The sequence below is a fragment of the Durio zibethinus genome, chromosome 3 (assembly GCF_047325235.1).
Source record: "Durio zibethinus cultivar Kanyao isolate XHJ-2024 chromosome 3, ASM4732523v1, whole genome shotgun sequence".
In the NCBI taxonomy this organism is placed as follows: domain Eukaryota; kingdom Viridiplantae; phylum Streptophyta; class Magnoliopsida; order Malvales; family Malvaceae; genus Durio; species Durio zibethinus.
The window spans coordinates 786,552-792,629 of record NC_143164.1 but is presented as its reverse complement, the minus strand read 5'-3'; the positions used below and the strand labels follow the sequence as shown (position 1 = coordinate 792,629).

General features: G+C 25.3%; 1 non-coding gene across 1 annotated transcript; it reads left to right on the top strand.

Moving 5' to 3' along the window:
- The first annotated feature begins 417 nt into the window (after window positions 1-417).
- Window positions 418-573, top strand: LOC149519451 (5.8S ribosomal RNA). Its single transcript, XR_016341261.1, has one exon. It is a non-coding gene; the product is annotated as a 5.8S ribosomal RNA (ribosomal RNA).
- Window positions 574-6,078: the final 5,505 nt, after the last annotated feature.

The window sequence follows — 6,078 nt, the reverse complement described above, 5'->3', positions numbered from 1 at the left end:
GAAGTGTTCGGATCATGGCAACATGTAGTTCATTGCCCATGATGTCTTGAAAAGTTCACCAAACCTTACATTTAGAGAAAGGAAAAGTCATAACAAGGTTTTCGTATGTGAACTTGTGAAAAGATCATTATTGAAACTTGTTTAATGAACAACAATGCATTAACAAAACACTAAGGGGCCAAGGGTACCTTCATGCCTCAAGCCCTTTCTTGCCCTAGGTGTGCACGATGATCAATTCATTTCACTTCCTAAGTGGGTGAAACTATTAGTATCATTGCTTATGGTTGAATAACGAACCCTTGGCACCAATCACCCTAGGGAACCAGAATGAAAAAGAGCATGTGTGCCTTCTCCATCCTGTTCATGGTGAATACATGAGTGGTATCATGACTCCTTCTTTTTGCGAAAAACCAAAACAACTCTCAACAATGGATATCTTAACTCTCGCATCAATGAAGAATGTACTAAAATGTGATACATGGTGTGAATTGTAGAATCTCATGAACCATTGAGTCTTTGAATGCAAGTTGTGTTGTAAGCCATTAGGCCAAGGGCACGCCTGCCTGGGTGTCATGCATTGTCTCCCCCTTTAAACCCCCACCCATTATGCTCTATAGTAAGGTGCTGAAAATTACCCCTCATGATCTCATCGATCGTGGTTGGCCCAAAAATGAGTCCCCAACAATGATAGCATCGTGATCATTGATGGTAAAGCTCTTGACATGCCTCGACTTTGGTGATGCATGCTCATTGTCCATCTAGACCCCATTTCACATCACTTGATTGATGCTAGTATCATGACCCCAGGTCAAGTAGGATTACCTAATGAATTTAAGCATATCAATATACAGAAAAAAAAAAAACTTACCAAGATTCCCTTAGTAATAACAAGCGAACTAGAAAGAGCCCAACTTGAGAATCGGGTGCCCATGGCATCTAAATTGTAGTTTACAAAAGTGTCCTCAGTGGTGGACCAAGCCCAAGTCCCTAGGAAAGGAGAACCAGAGAGGTTGAGAGTCCTACTGTGCCTGAACCCTATCAAACCATCCAAGGTTGAATATGGGTGAGAAACTAATAAAAAACATGTATCACGAGGGAAAGATGAAAAAATTTTTGAAAAAAGAGTCAAAGAGTTTTTGAAATTATCAAGAAAAAAGTGAAATGGGGGCCAATGATGCATCTTAGTTAAATGTGGAACAACGATAGCCAATCCGTTGATCGGCTAGGGCATGGACCATTGTGGGTTGTGGCAGTGGCCCAAACCCAAGCTTTCAATATGCCTATGGAGACATTGTTACCATGATTATAAAATACAGTACATGCCATCTCGACATGCCTTGACACTCACGTACTCTTGACATAGGCCTGCAGGTTCCTTATCTGGCCCATCTTGAAACATGGACAAAGATAACATATGTGTGAGTTAATGGGGTAGAAAACCTATAAAACACAAAGAAGCTGATTGGTGTGATCCCTCATAAGTGAGCTACTAATCGACCTTGATCTTCTGAGAAAGGTTTGAGTGTGAGCATGCCTAGAAAGACCTAAAAGATAAGAAACTATGCCTGAGTGGGACAAAGCCAAAGGAAACTATGGTGGAGGCCCATAATGATACTAGCATGTAAATTGTTCACCTAACTTGGGTATAGGGGTGAAAGACTAATCAAACTGTTTAATAGCTGGTTCCCTTTGAAGTTTTCCTTAGGATAGTTGAAGCTCTTAGTGAATTCCATCAAGTAAATTTAATGATTAGAGGCATCAGGGCTGCAACACCCTCGACCTATCTTAAACTTTAAATAGGTAGGATGGTGTGACTTCATTAACAATTGGTTTATGACAAAACAAAAGGTCATAACTATTTGAGATAGATAATTGTTCAAATAGATAGATAGTCATAATTATTTGAATGAGTTCAAAAAATAGATTTATTTTTTTATTTTGACTTATTAATTTTTGGAATATTGACAAATTTAATTATTTTATTCGGAATAAGCTTGTATGAATAGAAACAATTGCTTTATGACAAAATAAAAGGTCATAATGATTTGAAATATATGATTGTTCAAATAATCATAACTAATTGAACTTATTCAGTAAGTAGATTCATTTTCTTAAATCTCTTACTCCTTAAATTTTAGAATATTAATAAATTAGTGTTACTTTATTTAGAATAAGCCTATATGAACTGATACAATTATTTTATAATGAAACAAAAGGTCATAATGATTTGAAATAGATAATTATTTAAATAGTTATGACTATTTGAACTTGTTCGATAAACAAATTTATTTTAAAATCTTATACTTATTAATTGGAAAAATATTAATAAATTTATATTATTTTAATCCAAATAAGTTTGTGTGAAGAAAAAAAATTGTTTTATGATAAAATAAAAAGTCATAACAATTTGAAATAAATAATTTTTCAAATAGTCATAACTATTTGAACTTATTAGGTAAAAAGATTTATTTTTTAAATATTTTACTTATTAATTTTATTTGAAATAAGCTTGCATGAATAGAAAAAAATTGTTTTATGACAAAATAAAAAGGTGATAGCAATTTGAAATAGATAATTGTAACTATTTGAACTTGTTCGGTAAATAGATTAACTTTTTAAATCTCTTACTTATTAGTTTTTGAAATATTAATAAATTAGAAATATATTATTTTGAATATGCTTGTACAAACAGAAACAATTATTTTTGTGATAAAACAAAATGTCATAACGATTTAAAATAGATAATTGTTCAAACAATCATAACTATATGCACTGGTCAGGCCAATAGATTTGTTTTTTAAATTCGTTGCTTATTAACTTCTAGAATATTCGTAAATTAGCATTATTTTTATTCTGAATAAGACTATATGCATAGAAACAATTATTTTATGACAAAATAAATAGTCATAATGATTTGAAATAAATAATTGTTCAATAGTTATAACTAATTGAACTTGTTTAGTAATAGATTTTATTTTTTTAATTTTCAAAATATTAATAAATTAATCTTGTTTTATTTCAAACAAACTTATATGAAAAAAAACATTTGTTTTATGAATGAACAAAACATTTGTTTTATGTCATAACGATCTGAAATAAATAACTATTCAAATAGACATAATTATTTGAACTAGCTTGGCAAACAGAATTATTTTTTAAATCTTCTTACTTATTAATTTTTGAAATATTAATAATTTTATTTTATTTTATTCTGAATAAGTTACTAAGAACTAAAACATTGTTCTACAGCAAAACAAAGGTTCATACCAATTTAAAATAAAGAATTGTTCATATAACCTTAACTATTTGAACTGGTTTAGCAAACAAATTTATTTTTTAAATCTCTGAGTTATTAATTTTTAGAATATTATTACGTTAGTATTATTTTATTCTGAATAAACTTGTGTTAATAGAAATAATTGTTTTATGACATAACAAAAGGTTATAATAATTTAAAATATATAATTGTTTAAATAGTCATAACTATTTGAAATGGTTTGGTAAACATACTTTTTTTTTAAATCTTTTACATATTAATTTTTGAAATATTAGTAAATTAGTATTATTTTATTTCGAATAAGCTTGAATGATAAAAAACATTTGTTATATGACCAAACAAACGTTAATAATGATTTGACATAGATAATTGTTGAAATGGCCCTAATTATTTGAAATGATTCGATAAACAGATTCATTTTTTAAATCACTTATTAATTTTTGAAATATTAATAAATTTGTATTATTTTATTGCAAATAAGCTTATATGAACTAAAATGATTGTTTTATGACAAAACAAAAGGTCAAAATGATTTGAAATAGATAATTGTTCATATAATCTTAAATGTTTGAACTACTTCGGCAAACAGATCTATTTATTTAAATCTCTTAGTTATTAATTCTTGAAATATTATTAAATTAATATTATTTTATTTCGAATAAGCATATGTGAACTGACACAATTATTTTATAGTAGAACAAAAGATTATGACGATTTGAAGTAGGTAATTATTCAAATAGGAATTGGTTCAGTAAATAGATTTATTTTTTAAATCTCCTACTTATTAATTTTTGAAATATTAATAAATTAGTATTATTTTATTCCAAATAGGTTTGTATGATGAAAAACAATTGTTTTATGACAAAACAAAAGTTCATAATGATTTGAAATAGATAATTGTTGAAATGGCCAAAATTATTTGAACCGATTCGGTAAACAAATTCACTTTTTAAATCACTTACTTATTAATTTTAGGAATATTATAAACTATTATTATTTTATTTCAAATAAGCATGTAAGAATTGAAACAATTGTTTTATGACAAAACAAAAGTTCATAACGATTTGAAATAGATAATTGTTCAAATGACCAAAATTATTTTAACTGATTTAGTAAACAAATTTATTTTTTAAATCTCTTATTAATTTTAGAAATATTGATAGATTAGTATTATTTTATTCCGTATAAGCTTGTATTAACTAAAACAATTGTTTTATGACAAAACAAAAGGTCATAATGATTTTAAATAAGTAATTGTTCAAATAGTCATAACTATTTGAGCTTATTTGGTAAACAGTTTTATTTTTCAAATCTCTTGCTTATTAATTTTTTGAATGTTAATATATTAGGATTATTTTATTTCAAATAAGCTTGTATAATATGAAACAAATATTTTATGACTAAAACTTATTCTAATAGTTTTAACTATTCGAAAACACATTTATTTTTTAAATCTCTTATTAATTTTTGAAATATTAATAAATTAGTATTATTTTATTTTGAATAAGCTTGTCTTATCAAAAATAATTGGTTCATAACAAAATAAAAGGTTAGAATGATTTGAAATAGATAATTGTTCAAATGGCCATAATTATTTTTACTGATTCAATAAACAAATTTATTTTTAAATCTCTTATTAATTTTAGAAATATTAATAAATTAATATTATTTTATTCCATTTAAGCATGTATTAACTGAAGCAATTGTTTTATGATAAAACAAAAGGTCATAACGATTTTAAATAGATAATTATTCAAATAGTAACGATTTTTTGAACTTATTCAGTAAATAGATTTATTTTTCTAAATCTCTTTCTTATTAATTTTTAAATTTTAGTATTAATTTATTCCAAATAAACTTGTATGAACTAAAACAATTGTTTTATGACTAAACAAAAGGTCAAAATGATTTGAAATAGATAATTGTTCTAATAGTCTTAACCTATGAACTAGTTTGGTAAATAAATATATTTTTTAAATCTCTTATTAATTTTTGAAATATTATTAAATTTGTATTATCTTAAACCAAATAAGCTTGTGCGAAAAAAATTTTTTGTTTTATGATAAAACAAAAGGTCATAAAGATTTGAAATTGATAATCGTTCATATAGTCTTAATTATTTGAACTAGTTCATTAATTAGATTAATTTTTTAATTTTCTTGGTTATTAAGTTTTGAAATATTATTAAATTAATATTATTTCATTATGAATAAAATAGTATGAATAGAACCAATTGTTTGATGACAAAACAAAAGGTTATAATGATTTAAAATAGATAATTATTACAAATAGTCAAAACTATTTGAAATGGTTTGGTAAATAGATTTACTTTTTAAATCTCTTGCTGATTAATTTTCTAAATATTAATAAATTAGTATTATTTTATTTCAAACAAATTTATATGAACAAAAACAATTTTTTTATGAGAAAACAAAAAGTAATAACGATTTGAAATAGGTAATTGTTTAAATAGTTATAATTATTTGAACTGGTTTGGTAAATAGAATTATTTTTTAAATCTCTTAGTTATAAAATTTTGAAATATTAACAAATTAGTTTTATTTTATTCCAAGTAAACTTATATGAGCTGAAATAATTGTCTTAAAACAAAATAAAAGGTCATAATGATATGAAATAGATGATTGTTCATATAGTTTTAACTATTTGAACTAGTTCAACAAACAGATTTATTTTTTAAATCTTTTAGTTATGAATTTTCAAAATATTATTACATTAGTATTATTTTATTTTGAATAAACTTGTGTGAGCAGAAATAATTGTTTTATGCAAAACAAAATGTT